General features: G+C 44.1%; 1 protein-coding gene across 1 annotated transcript in view; it reads left to right on the top strand.

Annotated features, from left to right (window-relative positions):
- cdh11 (cadherin 11, type 2, OB-cadherin (osteoblast)) overlaps positions 1-16,327 on the top strand; it is a 45,017-nt gene that overhangs the window by 1,237 nt on the left and 27,453 nt on the right.

Below are 16,327 nucleotides of genomic sequence, written 5' to 3'. Positions count from 1 at the left end.
CTGTATTCATATGAAATCAAAATTTGAATTAAATTCCTGTAGATATCGCAATAAAGATTGAAAATTGCAAAGCAATAAGCAATTACTAGTTAAAAAAAAAAAAAAGAGTCCTACTAGAAAATCCTACTGATTTCAGTTGAACTAATCTGATGGAGTGATGGTAAGAAGACAACGTCATGTCATTTGCTGTACCAGTGCATTGACTGTTCACGAAATCCTCAGCAATCATGTCCACAGTTAGAAAGCTTCTAAACTAGAAATAATCTCAGTTTGCTTGCTTTCCTCTCCGCACTGTTGCTCAGTGGAAAAACCCTCCTGCTCTTGCGTGTTTTGTCTGGACCATTTAATGAAACATTTAATGTTATATTTAATGATATGAAAACTACTGACCTTTTTTTTTTTTTACTGAAAATCAGGGATTGCTCTTCTCCAACATTAGGGTACTTAAAATGGGTAATATCTATTACCCACTGGAATAGGTTTTGTTAAAATGTTCTACTGTTCTTTTTGCGCTACTCCAAACACATTTGAGTCAGGGAAGACTCATTTAGCTCCAATCCTTCAAAGAAACACTGGCAACTGTGTAAAGTGCAGTAGTGTAGCTTGGCTCACTGTAGGAGTAGATATATCAGTAGAGACATAAATATGTCAAAGAAACTTCCTGATACATGTTTTTCTCTCAGCAAAGGATGCCTCTGATCTATGATTATATTTTATACTTTTATTTTAAGTATTTCGATGACCATGTAGGATTTGGACACAACAGGTAGCTGCATACAGTTTTACTTAATACTGGACCCAATGTACTGTACGGTTCATTTTAGTCAAATATAGGTACTTTATATATCATATTTAAATATTTAGTTATATTTTCCAACAATAATTTGAGGTAATAATTCAGTTAGGAAGGTGTAACAGTAATTGAAAGTAGGTAACCCAACTCTACAAAAATATCCTTCATATCCCCCCCCCAAAAAAAAAAGAAATATTCCAGCAGGGCAACAGTCCAGAACACCCTCCAGACAGAAATGGCAGTGAATAAATGTATTCAAGAAATCAATAGAGGGTGCTGTTGTTCTTTGGAGAGCTGTCCCATTTTGCTTACCTCCATGTGCCTGTACTCTCCAAGGGCCACTCAGGAAGACGGAGAGCCACCGCCAGTGTAGCCCACGGTCCCACGGGACACCAAATTCAATCTAACAGGGGCCCCGGCTAATGCTGTGGCACTTTGTCAGGATTAACATCTTTCTAGTCAGTGGCTTCTGTTACCTTCGGTGTCACATTACCACCTTGGTGCTCCATGGAGGGGGGGAGAGAAGGGAGAGAAGGAGCGTGGGGGGGAGAAAACGAATGAGGCAGTCGGCGGTTGGTTGGTTTCCAGCCCCTGTGCTCTGCTGCTGTGACGCGGAGCTATTCCAATTCCACATTACTGGGGGTCGATAGAGGAAGAGCCTCAATCATTCTCAACAAATAAAAGCATTTGTTATTTTGACTGCTAGTAGCTTTTCAAGGAGTTCTTTTTTCATCCTTCAGGGAGAATAAAGAGAAAATAGGTAGAGAACTGTGGAAAAGTTTGTCCTTTGTGAGGTGTGAACTCAGGTGCACAGCTTGCCTCCCACTTTCCATTTAGAAAGAAAACTGCTGCCAGGCTCACGTTTACCTCTGTCACTGGCATCTGCAGTTACACTAGAATATTTTGTTTGCTACTGTATGCCCTTGAGCATGAATTTAATGTTCAGACTGACCTGGTATTAATCCCCGGTGATTAAACCTGTGATAGATTTCACACAGGGAGTGTGTGTGCGTGTGTGTGTGTGTGTGTGTGTGTGTGTGTGGGGGGGGGGGGGTTCCCTGACCTTGCTCTTAAAAAGCAGTCGTGGCTTCAGGCTGTTGGAATATAATCAGACAAACACACACATTTCTCAGCTCCATGTTCCTTGGATGTCCTCTACTCCAGTGGTTATACAAAACATGCCCCTGAGTAGGTAAACCTGTGGCTGTGGGTATGATGATTTAGCCACGGAAATCAATTTAGTACAATACAATACATCAGCTTTATATATGAGATTCATGTGCTTGATTGAGAGCCTGCCAGAGTGCTTATTGCTCATGAAAATACAGATCAATCAAGCACACCCCAACAATCTTATCTTCTGTACTACAGAATATTTGAGTCATTTCATGATGCCCACCCCTGTATATTGTCTATGTTTTTGCCTTGCATTGCTCAGTGTGTTTTCTGTTGTTTAATTTATGTTAAATGGCCGACAGTAAGGTCTGGCCTGGCATCTAGAAAGTCCCATGACACATACCATACTGCCAGTAGCTAGGGTACTAAAAAGGGATGTTTCTGACCAGAAAAGAGGCTTTATCTGTAGCAAAAGTAGTTTTTTATATTTGCAGAAGTAGTGTTTGAGTGGTAAGTGTATTGTAATACCTAGGAGCGGTTATATTGCTACCTCAAGTGAAGGTTATAATTGATATGTTTTACACTGACATGCAGTACAAGCAAACATACAAAATAGAGTTCATATTAATGTGTCCTTTTGGCTCCCACGTACAAATTATTACAAGTTACAGTATTTGGGTGAACTTTCATTTAGTCAGATGGGCAGGAGTCAATTGATCAAAGTTGTTTGGTCATTAAAATGAACATAAATGAACACTTATTCACATAAAAAAAAATCCAATCCCTTCAATTACGTTGATGTTAAGAACATTAGCACAATTATATGATAATACAATTATTAAGTATTACTGATGAGTCTAAGCTAAGCACATGCTGTGGATGTACTCAGTAAATATATAAGTTATATTTGTGTGACTGTTAGTGAGTGCGCACATGCTCTGAACCAGTGTGCCCATATGCGTGTCAAAATCAGCAGCTTAATACACAATGAATCTGCTTGAAAAAGCCAAATGCTGCAACAAGGCTTAACTGATTACAAGTTCAGATTTATTTAGCCTGATTCACAATACACTGTCTGCTTGCTCCAGTTGAAATTATTCACTCATTAAAACACGCCCCTTAAGGACGGGCAAATGTACAGTATTTATTAACCTTTACCTACGATGGAAGGAGCATGTTTGATGCAGTGTCAGCAACATGCGTTTTCCCTTCTCAGATGTCAAAGCCACACTTTGATCAAGTGCTGCATTATCATATTGCTGTTAGTTAGAGCATTGCAGCGTACAGCTTGTCCTGATTTCTCTTGCCCAGTTCTCTAGTCTCATAGTAGATTTGGCTGGTTATACTCGAGTCATGTACGTTGTTTGTTTATTTTTTTAGAGAGAGAGAGAGAGAGAGAGAGACAACGTGAGAGAGAGAGACAGAAAGACAAACAGAATGTGAGAGAGATAGAGAGGCTACTGTAGACAGACTGATGTGTAACTTCATTACCGTTCAGCCTCTGCTCCGTAATACATCAGCATCTCTTTCATCACAGTTTGAATCTCATTGTCTTCTGGCTCTTTCATCCAAGGACAGCTTGGAAAGTGGTGTGTGTATTTAGGGCAGACTTGCAGTTGCATAAGAATTGGTCTGATCATGGAAGCTAATATCCCCTCTGTAAAGGAGCTGATATCTATGTGACAGCCCGTGTCTCATTCACTTGTTGTTAAACCCCTCCAAAATAAAGACTGTCATGCTTGGCATCGTTCCATGGTCTAGATCTACCTCCTTTTAGAGACTTTATCTCTGCTTCAAGGTCTGCATCTTGGAGTACTTATCACTGTGCACCCTTATTGCCCTGCACTTCAACAATGCAACTAGATGTGGACCACCATCCATCTGTGGTTCACCACAATCATGCAACACTGAATCTCAACTGTAACTGTCTATGATATCTGTTGATATAGTATTTATTTTCAGTTTCATTTTCATCCCTCTTTCCCAGTCTGCTTCTCATACGGTAGGCTTGCGTAATATGGCAGCCCTATATAGAGTTGTTGCGATAGTATGCCCTTTTCCCAGAAGAGTGTCTGTGCTAGAGCTGTGGCTGGACTGACCTTTAAAAAGACAACATGCTCCATAAGGGATTTGGCTTCCATGTCTGTATGGTAATGGAAGGATGGGCTATGGCGGGCGATTGAGACCTTCTTAACCCTGTTTTACACAGAGCAGAGGTGACTACGATGGCAGGGCCTCTCTCATCTCAATGACAAGCCGTGGAGCCTCGCTGTTTGTTCAGTTGTATTTGATCTTTGTATTATTCTGATGGAAGTCGTCGATACCATGAATGTATGCAACGCTATCTTGCGCTACAAATCCAGTTTTAGACTATAGGTTAGATACGCAAGGTCAGAGAGACAGTTAACAGATGACCCAGCTACAAAATGCTGCTTTGGACCACGCTGCTTTTCATTTAGATAGTGCTACACAGAGGCCATACGTCGTCATGGTTTCCATTTTCAGCGGGAACGAGACAGTGGAGAAGACAAGGCAGCTCTTTGTATCCACCTAAGCTTCAAGAACACAGGCTACTTGTTAGAAAACCATAATCATCTGCTCCACCTTGTAATCAAGCCGCCTGGCTTCCACTTTTTGGGATGGTAAGGGGGCGGGGTGGGGATTGATTAGCAATGTCGTGCACTATTGCTTCCTCTCTGCATCTGCAATAACCCTAATTGGTGCCCCCTCCCCCCGTCTTCCCACTGCCCCCCTCTCTAGCTCCTTGTCACACAAGAGAATTCTTAACTCGTAAAGCAAACAGAACACAAGTAGTCGCGCCTTTGCTCAAAGGGACCAATAAGATGGAGCACACGGTGGCTAAGTGTGCAGCCGGTCCGCCCCCACACTCTATCTCCAAGCTAACATCTTTTTGATTTATAAATCACCCGTAGTCTGCAATCAGAGTGCTAAGTGCACATGGTTCAGTCATTATCGGTTGGCATATGGTGAAACATTTGCATAATCAGCTAATGCTTACTCTAACCCCTCTCCCTTTTATCCTTTGCTGCGCTATTGGCAGTGTAAGATTCAGTGCAATTAAACTATTCAGAGATGTGCACTCAGCGTTCTGTAGTCTAATTAAGTCTTGGAGGATAATAAAAGAACTGAGATACCAAACCCAGAATCACAACCTGCTTGTTGTTCTAATTCTTGTTGATGTCGAGCTATTTAAAAGTTGTCTCGAGATATGAAAAGGCCTGTGTTAGCTCTCATGCTTATTCGAGTTTGCTTCAACAGACTGTGAAATTAGCAGGGTTTTGGCAAAAGCAACAGAGAACAAGAGGCTGGCTTTTTTCACTTTGTCAGGATTTTTGATATTTGAATGAGCTGGCAAGCGACCGATACCACTCACTGGCTCTCCTTTTCAGAAGCGTCCCACGGTGCGTAAGAAACAGTTTAAGCGCTCTTATCCCTGCCCACTGCTGCAGACTCGCCATGGGAGGTGGGACTGGGGATGTGTTTTTTCCCCTATCTTGACAGAAAGTAAGAGCTTGATAGAGATGGTGGAAACACAATACAGCCCACATAAAGTACAGAATTGGTTGCTTGATGGATTAGCACTGTGAGAGAGAGCCTTTCTTGCCCGCTGTCCTTCTTCTCTCTGTTGCACCCTCAAAGACCTGCACTTCTCTCTGTTTCACCCTGTAAGACCTGTACTTCTATTCAGATGTGTTTTTGTCTTGCTTCGAGGGGTCTGTTTTGATCCGAGAGAAAGTCATGAGTTTAGTCCAGTCTTAAACATGCATAAACAATCACACACACACACACAAGCGCTCTAAAATAACTCTGTAAACAGCACCATGTGTAAGGTTCATTTCCGAGCATCTATTCATGTCTTGGGTGGCTGTCATTGTATTTCGCTCTCTCCGACATTCCATTAGAATGAATTTCAGGCCTCTCACTTTCCCATAACCTTCCCCCTGAGTCAACAGTCAACCTAAAACTCGTTTCTTGGTATTACTGTAGCTTTTCATGGGCTTCTTAGCTGCCTGCAGCAGTTCCAACAAAATGGACAAGACAGAACAGAGGGTTTGATGATGTCTGTCATGTGCGCTTGTCTTGGACCATGTTTAAAGAGTCCAAATAGGAACTTGACAGATGTTCCACCTGGTTAGATGTTGTAACATTGCGTGGGCCCTAAATACTGACTCACAGGGCCTTCATGGTGCAATCGGGATGTATGTGGGGGTCTTAAAGGCTTTGGTAATGTATACTAATACTCTTTAGTCTATTCAGTGAAGCGTGGATAATCAGCCTCTGGTCCCTGTCTCCTGACTCTTTCCCCCACTTAGGGGTCACGGTGTGACAAAGGTTAGACAAGGAGGACAACTCTACTAGTCACAGTAAAATCCCCTCACCACAGGACAATTAGCAGTTGTCCATCATGAAACGATTTTGAGTCGTAGAAAAGGTCAAATCTATAAAATTAATAAAAAAATGTTTGTTTTCTTAATTTTTTCTAGTACATTTGCTGTTTGGTTGTAAAAGGTTATTGACTTTCTGGAACGAAAAATGGTGAAAGAAGTAGATTTATTTCACTTATTTTGAGACTCAAGTGTGTGTTGGTTAAGGGAAGTGTTTGAAGCTAGCCGAGTGTTCTGTTGTTAGGGTATCAGCAGACTGAACATAAAGGAATATAGCAGGAAGACATTGGAAGCAGTGAGTGGATGCATTGAAAATCACTGAATGCCTTTATGTGGTCCTCAGTATTCACAGCCTTGTCCCGAGAAGTCTTCCGACTCTCACGATTACCCATGGCAGGAAATCTGTCTCAAATGAATTATGAAACAAAACTTGCTGCTACTTGTGATCATCATTGGTTTGTTTACTCCTCAGGAAAGAGGGATGGAGACTGTGTACTGTGGTATGATGTGGTCTCTCTATCCCCCTCTCGCTCCCTTTCTTGCTCTGCCTCCATCCTGGATGCATTAAAATTGAATAGGAATGCAAATCTCTCTCTCTCTCTTTCCTTTCGTCCTTTTTGATTTGTTTCCTCCCCCATGTGTGTTTGTCATTATAATAAGAAATGGAGTGTCATTGATTACATTTGTTTATTTGATTCTGCACATCTAAAGTTCTCATTTCCTCTTAGGGAAATGGTGAGGAAATAAATAGAAGTGGGGGATAATAGAAAAGGAAGGGAGAGGAGAAGAGAAGGCTGCATGCATGTATGTGAACCCGATTTCACAGGAACATCTGGTGGCCCTCTCAAATAGTTCCCCTGCTTTTGACGTGCAGATTTTAACCACACAAACCAGTCAAAGACAGGCACAAAGACAAGAGAGAACACACGCACAAACACACACTGCCACCACATGTTTCCCTGCTGATGGCTGAGCTTCTTTTGGAGAAATTTCCTTCTTCAAGGGCACTCAGTCATGTGATCGCTATGAACGTTTTATTCCTTTACTTAACTACTAGAGACCAGAGAATATGTGAATAATTTATTTAGTTCTGCCTCTACTAGCTCTGCTGATGGAGAATTACGTGGTCACAAAGGCATACATTTGTAAATGAGGCTCATCAACCTTTTTGGTGGGGCAGACAAGGAACGTTTTGTCTGACACAGGAATTCTGTTGTCCAGTGTTTTGGTTGTCAAGTGCTCAGGGAAGCCAGGATGTGTAGCAGTGCTACAATGGGCCTTTCATCCCAGCATCTGAGATGCCGGGAGATTCTGCCCTGGCTCTTTTCACAGTGCCCTAATCTCTTTATCAGACAACAACAATGAAGGCCTCAGCCCCCCAGCCCTGCTTCTTCTTTGCCAGACCCTGTTAATTCAGGTCAGTGGGAAGGAGACTGGTCAATGGTGACCCATCCTGACTAGCTAACCCTGGATGGGCTGTTCCCCTCCTCCCCTCTCTTTCTCTCCCTCTCCCTCCTTCTCTTTCTATCTCGCTCTCACACACACACACCCTTTTTCTGCAAGATGTTTCAAGATTTCCCTCTGTGAATTAATGGTAAACAGTTGTAGGATGGAGTGTTGAAAGGCAATGAGGACATAGGGAGGAGAGCAGAGGGAAGAGAGCTAGAGTGAGACAGAGGAAAAGAGAGAAAAAAGTATAAAGCGGAAAGATTTTTTTGGGGGACTTGCATCTGTTATTGTTTGCTTAGTTGCTTTGGTGCAGACTGTCAGGCTAGCTTTGCATCAGTGAACCCATTCATGGCTGGGGAATTGGCACCTATTAGACCCCACAGGCCAATTCTGCTCTGTCTTTCTGTCTACTGCAAGGACGCCATTTTTTTTCTTTGTCCCAAAGCCTGGTTTTCTGATGTATTTTCCATAGCTGTTGCACTGCGTTGCTCTCTGTGGTTGGAAAACGCTTTAAGGTATTTAGAGATTAGACGCCAAGGTTTTGAGTAAATATGCTACCATGGATTTTTATGTCTTTGTTGTGGTTTTATAGAAACAAGCTCTTTCTCATCGGGATGTATATATATATATATATATATATATATATCATTTTTTTTGCGCTTCACTTTAGAAACATTTATTGTGACTAGTAGAATGTCCTGAGATGATAATTCGACTGATGCGAAGCAGTTGGCTTCCTAACTCTCCAAGGCCTTTGTTCTCTCTGTTACATCAAGTAATTAGAGATGCGTTCTGTAAGTGACTTACATTGTGGGTGGCCCTGGGGTGGTATCTCAATATGACAAGCAGTTGTTTCCCATTCAGAAGGGAAGCTTTGTGGTTTTGATCAGTACAGCCACTGCTGTAGCTGTGTGGTAATTGGGGCCTCCAAAAACAGAGGGCAGGCTGGACAAGGCATGTCACCCTTTTTACAACAGGACGACTGTCATGTACAGGAGGCCACTCATTATCATCACACTCACATACACTCTCGTAAAACGTGTATGTGTGTATGTGTGTGTGTGTGTGTCCTGTATTCCTCCTCCCATCAGGCCCCATGGAAGACCACACACTCCTTTCCTCTGACACTCCCACCAGTACACACACAGAGTAAACAAGCCCAGCTTCCTCATACTGTCATGTAAAGCCAGAGTCGTTTCTCGTACACTGCCCCAAAAGGGTTGTTCCGATTAGCACAAAGCACTCTCTTCCTAAAAATCACACCATTTGCCTTTTTATTCCTTTACTGTCTGAGAAAACCTTGTTCCCTTTGTACAGACAGATGCATGGTCGTTGCCGGGCCTGACAACTGATGCCTCTTTTGAAAAAGCAGCTCATGGCGCATAATGTTTTTAGACTACTAAGGCCATGGTCAGTGAAATAACATTTAGCTATTGCAAATGGATTTCATCATTTCCCGTATTCCCAATTATGACAAACTGTAAACTGAACTGGATATTTTATATGCTGCTGCTGTGAATTTTCATTTATCAGTGCAAGGCTGTGCAGTTTATTCATTCCTTTTCCAGTGTGGCTTCAAGTTTTTGGCTATGCATACAAGAGAGAGTCAAATCAAACTTTATTTGTTCAGCCCTTTACACAAATGGCTTCACAGGATTGTTGTCAGGAGTGGTAGCATTGGTTCGAACTGATCAACACAAACGAGTGCGGTGCTCTTTGGCGTTGCATGCTAGTTCAAAGCCCATTGATGACATAAGCGTTTATATTCATTTCCTGCAAGATCCATGGCTCCATCGCTCAGTCCAATTCAACATGGCAGCAAATGCGTTTTTGTATTTATGTTGATTTGTTGCAAGCTGCTCACCCAAACAACTTTGCACCCCGACACTGTACTTCCTTGGATACTGAGCAATAAGACCTGGCAAGTTTCAACTTCATACAGTGCCCTGATCTCAAGATAACCAAGCCACAGACACACACATTCCTGTCTTTATAGTTAGATAAAGCATTTCAAAACAATCTGTTAATGTGACTGTGAAGGAGGGCGCCCGGGATATGTGATGAGAGGGAGAAGGAGGGGGGTGCAAGGGGGATGTGAGAGGGAGATGGGAGAGGGAGCGAGGTAGAAGGGGTGAGTAGGAGAGAGGGAGGGAGAGAGAGAGAGAGAGAGAGAGAGAGAGAGAGAGAGAGAGAGAGAGAGAGAGAGAGAGAGAGAGAGAGAAGGGAGATACTCGTATGTCTTATCGTTAGATTTGTGCTTGTTGGAAATGCTGATGCGTCTCGTGCCCTTGTCCTTGGGGGCGGTTGTATACCTTTAGCTCCGTCTCAGGCATCAGCAGGTAACCATAGACAGAGCTAAGGGATGGGCCACGCCTGAACTGTCACAGCCAATACCATGCGGCTGGCGTGTTGAAGCCATACACACTGAGCTCATTTCCACAAGACTATGTATGTGTTTGTACTTGAATTCATATTGGTGTGTGTGTGCGTGTGTGTGTGAGAGAGGGAGAGAGAGTGAGAGATAGTGGCTGCGTCAGGGAAGGGAGAGATGTTCCTTGTGGCAGTAATGACAGGCAGATGTGGCCATTCATCTCTAGCTTTTCGCTCTGCAAGCAAAGCCGCACCTGGGGGCCCCTACTGGACTGAGAAGTATAGACAGACAGAGAAAGAGACAAAAAGAGAGAGATGGAGTAGAAAAAGAGGGGAGGGAGGAGTAGGGAGGGATGGACAGAAGTTAAGGAGGGAAAGATGAAGAGAGTGAGGGAGATGGAGGGATGGAGGGAGGACATACGGTAAAATCAAAAAGAAAGGTAGAGAGACAGACAGACAGACACTGAGAGAGAGCAAAAACGGGAGGTTGGGAGACACAGGAATGCTGGTGTCTGCCTAAGCCATTAGACAGTGAGGCCAGGGATCTGTTGAAGGATCTGGTGGGATTAGCCCAGGGAACTGAACGAACACGTGTACCTACTGGTCTTCAGCTGCTCTGTGTTCCGTCTGTTGTGGAATGCTCATCCTTCTCCAAAGGTTCATCCGAAGTTACCATAATGACCTCTGTCCTAGGGTCAGAGTTCAGGCGATAGCTGTACAGCGTAAGGGTTGGGGCTAGTTGGCCAGAGCTACTCAAGGTCAATTTTCCCGCCGCTCCTGTCTCCATGCCCCAACAGCCGGTCAGACTGCCCGCCACTCCACTCTGCTCTGGACTGCCTTTTCAATTACATTGGGCTGCAGGGTAAAGACACATGACTGGGGCTATGACATAAACCATTTATAGTGCAGCTCCATCTTGGCCTCCAAAGTCTAAGCAACATGGGCAGTTTTAAAAGAAATATTAATCACACATTGTTTCATGGAAACAATAACAGATTATGAAGGTAGGGGGCAGCTCAGAAAATTGTGAATGAGATGAAAAGAAGGATACCGCTTGGCAGAACCGTATGACATACTTGTTATTGTGTGTGTTGGTGTGTGCGTGTATGTCTGTGTGTGTACATGTGAGATAGAGACCGTCTATGTACTGTAAGTTACTGTGTAAGTTAAAAGAAAGATAAGTGAACAATTGATTTGTCTGACCCTTATTTTTTTAAGGCCAATGTCTTCATTGATTCTGTTTCCTAGAGGAATTATGTATTGTGTTTTTTTCTCCTCTTTGTTTTCATGAGACTACACTTTGTACTCTGGTCTCTCAGGTGATGTCGATGACGTATTTATTGTAGAATGAAACAGTTTCAGGACCATTCACCTTATCGATTCTCCCTTGTCTGAACATGATATTGGCCATATAAGTCGTGATGAGGTAAAAAAAAAAAAGAAGTCCTTTCTTTACAAGTCAAGTCATGAAGAGAAGCCTTTTCTTTGCTATGAAACTAATACGATTTCGGACATGTAATGTACCACAAAGGTGGAGTGCCATTCTTTTTGAATGAAAATGATTGAGCAATGCATTATTGAAATGGTGAGGAGTCAAGCTGGCTTTCTCTGACCATTTTCATTACGTTATGAATTATTTCACAATGTACTCTGCACAGTAATCAGGAGCTGTGGCAAAAGAAAAAGAGAGAGAGATAGTGAGAAGAAGTCTGAAAGCAAGTAGCTTATTTCACAGTGAATCTGCAACACCGGAACAAATCAGCTATGATGGAGTTGTAGGAAGGACCCACAGAAATCCTCATAATGTTGAAAATGACAGATTTAGTCATTAGCAGAGCAGAGAGAAGAGGAGCGAAGCTTTGCCTGTGAAAGTTACATCTCCCCCGTCGCCTTAGCGATGGGGGCGTGTTGGGGGTGGTGGGGTGGGTGATGGGGGGGGCGCCAGCAGTGATGAATGACTCCCGACTGGGCACGATTACACTGCAGCCTATGGTCTGGAGAAGGAATGAGGGAAAGAGAGACGGAGAAAGTGAAGCTAATGGAAGGGAGAGAGGGGGAGAGACAAAAATGGTGAACGACAGGAGGATGGTGGCGGGGGGAGCCCTAAATTTGCCTTTGACCCGTAACTTTTGAACATCTTTTAATTAATCTGTGCTACTTATTTTTGCCAGCAGTTCCAGATCCCCCACATCACCCATCCACCCCCACATCACCCACCCACCCACTCACCCCCACACCACCACCCCTTCACACCACCCCCTCGCCGAGCCGTGTAGCAGGGCTGCTAGGTGTGCGGATGAATGCTCGGGTGAATGGTGGACGTCTCAACCGGAGGGGATGAATCAGTGGCATAGAGAGAAAGCCAAGTGGACACGTTTAGTATTCACCCTGGTAGGCCGCAGCCTCTTCTAATTTGGCAAGTGCCAGCGGGTGTATGTCAGCACCCAACCCCCCCCCCCCCCCCACACACACACACACACACACACACTCACCTCCGTCCAGGAGGCAGGGAAGTAATGGCTGTTTAAATGAGGAAAGCCACTCTAATGGAAGAGCAGTCTTTATTTTTCCCTTCTTTCCCCCCTTTTTATCTGTCTACCTTCCTCCCACCAAGCTCCCCTCGTTTCCATCTCATTCTCCTCCCCATCCCTTTCATCCTGTCTTTTTCCTCGGCTTCTCGCTGCCTCTCCCTATGCCGCTCCCTCTCTGACTCATGTCACTTGATATTCATTGGAGGCTGTCTCGGCGCATCTAGCTCACAGCCTCTTCTTATCAAGATAGCCATTCAGCGGCACTGCCTCTTTTGACTACTCCTCGAAATGAAATGAGAGAAAGAGAGCGACCGAAAGAAGGAGGGAGGCTGAAAGAGAGAGGGGAGAGAGAGAGAGCGGGGGGGGGCGAGAGAAGGGCAAGCGAGATACTATAGGTCACTTACCAATGACAACACCTAAAAGGCAAAGAAGAGAAATTGCACTTCCTTATCATTAGAGGAGAGATGGCTTATCCTCCAGGACCGATGGTCCTTGTTTCTTTTAGATTCAGCCTCCATACAAAGAGAGAGTGTGTGTGTGTGTGTGTGTGTGAGAGAGAAAGAGAGAGAGAGAGAGAGAGAGAGAGAGATAGAGAGAGAGAGAGAGAGGTTGACTACCCTGACTGAGTATGTAAGTATGTACGGCAGACCAACTATGGGCTTATCTCATTACATGCTGTTGTTTTAATCTGGGCTTTCGAAGTTCTTCAAACGTCCTCCAAGCCTGCAACACTCTCCATCTTTATCTGTCAGCTGATCACTATGTACTCACTGCATGGCTATATTGTCTGCTTTTCATTTCAGAATCCATACTACCAGGGCACAGCAGCAGCGATACACATACATACTTAAACCTCCTTAAATCTTAAGAGGCATTTGATCATTGTCACAACTTTCACTGTAGTCAATTTCTGTTTGAAATAGGTACTGTGCATAACTAGAAACAATAAAATATCTGACAAAACAAATCTTATTAGGTAGCAGCCTTACGGGTTGAAGTATTTACAAAAAAATCCTCCTGATTTATGAAACCAGAAACAGGGCTTTAAATGAGTTTGTGTTCATTTCTCCCTCCAGCTCCAACACTGTGTTGTTTAGTCAGGTGTAGACAGCCTATCCAACACGAACCTGACTCCAATGCTGTGGCGGCTAAATGCATGTTGAAAGCAGATAGAATTTCCCTCGATTGCGGCTTTTCACGCAGGTCATCTAATGCAATGCAGCGGTGGCATCTCCTTCAGCACTCAACCTCAGTCAAGGGGGGTAAAAGTGGAGGGATTTCATTTAGGTTTGGAGAAGGGTGACAGTCAGCTGCTGAGGTCACTGACCTCTATCAGGAGAAATAAAGGTTGTTGGATGGCACGAAGGCTCATGATCTGACAAATACATATTCACGAGTGGATCCATAAACATGATCCCCCACGAGAGCGGGCCGAGCCAGAGCACGGCTCCTGAATACCAACGTGTGGAGTGTACGTACTGTGCTTGGAGGACCGGCTTCTCCCTCCTGTCGGCATCCCCTGCATCCCCTGGGAGTCAGATGGCTGAGCGGTGAGGGAGTCGGGCTAGTAATATGAAGGTTGCCAGTTCGATTCCCGGCCGTGCCAAATGACGTTGTGTCCTTGGGCAAGGCACTTCACCCTACTTGCCTCGGGGGAATGTCCCTGTACTTACTGTAAGTCGCTCTGGATAAGAGCGTCTGCTAAATGACTAAATGTAAATGTAAATCTCACCCCTGCACCCTACAGTCACCTCCACACCAGTGACCACCCCATTTACACTGGTTGTGGTAGGCATCCAAGTGTTGGCTCACTATGACTGCTAGTATTGCATCATACCATACTGTAGGTATGAAGGACGCTCTGGGTATTATCATGAAGATGTTTCTCCTTTAATGCATCTGTGCACATTTGGGAGGATCTGCTTGGTTACTGCTCCAAGACTGGTTATTCCCATTTGTATCACAGCATCTCAGTTTATGTGGTTCTTGGGTTTATCAAAGATAGGGAACGGAAATGGAGGTGGCTTGTGGAAAGACTTAGGAGATTCTGCCATAGATAGCATTTAAACAATCTAATGATTAGTGCTTATCAGTAGGGCTGAATCAAATATGAAATATTTTTTATTCATCTCTTACACATTAGCATGTGCAGTCCAATAGCTCGATTAAATGTGGGTGTTTTTACTCTCTAAATCCTCACATTAGGACAATAACACCCGGCTGGGTGGATTCATTCGGATTTCTTTTCTGTTACCCTTGCCCTTGTTATGTATAATGGCACTCCATTGTTTGTGAGTGCTTACTTATTCAGTTTGTCTGGCTCTATATTTGAAGTTCAGAAGAATCAGGTCTGTACGTGGCTGCTGTCAGTGAGCCCATATCTCCAGGGAACACCACGCTCACACTGACGGTTCCTTTACGTAAGGTACCGATTGTTGTGCTGCCTTGATCGTGTATTGACTTTGGAACACCATTACCATTCCGGATACTTCTCATGATGTATGTCTTTTGTACGAACCCTAATGGACAAAATGGCTTGGGTTAGCCATTGAGCGTCTCAGACACATGATTTCCTGTGTAGAAGGCAACCATTGTAGCTCTAGCTGTGTGAGATGACGCTGTAAATGACAAACATCAAGATGGCGACTAGAGACAGCGAGTCATCAGGCCCCTGTGATAGAGGGATATTTCTGTTGACTCCTCTGCTGAGGAGGCGTAGGAACTGGAGACCATTTTGAAGGGGTGTACCTCCGACGGCTGCTCAGTGGGAGGATGTGTGTCCTCACTGCGGGTCCGTGTTCATCTGTGACACATTGGCCTTCCTCTTAAACGTCAGGCCTCAGACTGAGCACTTCTGTTTTATTGCTGTGTCACGTTTGGCCGTGGCGGCCTGGTGCCGTGCTGGTCATGTGCGTGTGTGTGCAGTAGACATGGAAACGTTGACTGGCAGACGGAGCCGTACAGCTGTGACCTGCATGTTTCTCCTGAAAGCTGCTGCTGATCATCCTGCCTTGTCCTGCTCGCTCCCTGCCTCCACGGCTGCTCTCGTGCACGTCGTTCGTGCACGCTGCTCGTGAACGCTCGCTATATCCAGCATGATTCCTGTGCATACTGCTTATGAAGACCATGCTGTGTATTGAAGTAGTCCTGGAGGCTCTGTTGGGACAGGGTTGTACTCCTATTGGAAACTTGTGAAGCAGGTTGTACACTATTACAAGGCCAGGTATTACTGAAACAAAAGCAACATTATGGTTATACACTGATGGGTTGTGAGGCAGAAAATATATAAAGATCTTAATTTTATAGCAGTGACATTACTGAATTTGAATCCGTTTAGTACGGGATAAAATGGTGAACACACCCCTGTGCATCCAGACTGATATATGTCTTCCATAGCATGAATACGAGCAGACTTTATGTGCATACTAACAATTTATGAGACATCATGGTTCATAGTGTCATAGCGTGATTGACGGCCATGTGATTTTCCTCTCATGTGTGTTACATGTGGAGGTTGTATGTGTAGATCCAAAGGTCTGCTCCCATATTCATGATGGAGGGATCAATAGAGGCTGGGGCTGCTGTGAAAGAAAAGTGTTGTTTAATGACTTTAAGGTGGAACCAGCACTTCAGAGCATGTCTCTATGTTTTGAGATCTAAAA

Source organism: Osmerus eperlanus, chromosome 10 (assembly GCF_963692335.1).
Source record: "Osmerus eperlanus chromosome 10, fOsmEpe2.1, whole genome shotgun sequence".
Lineage (NCBI taxonomy): Eukaryota > Metazoa > Chordata > Actinopteri > Osmeriformes > Osmeridae > Osmerus > Osmerus eperlanus.
This window is presented reverse-complemented; position numbering and strand designations above follow the sequence as displayed.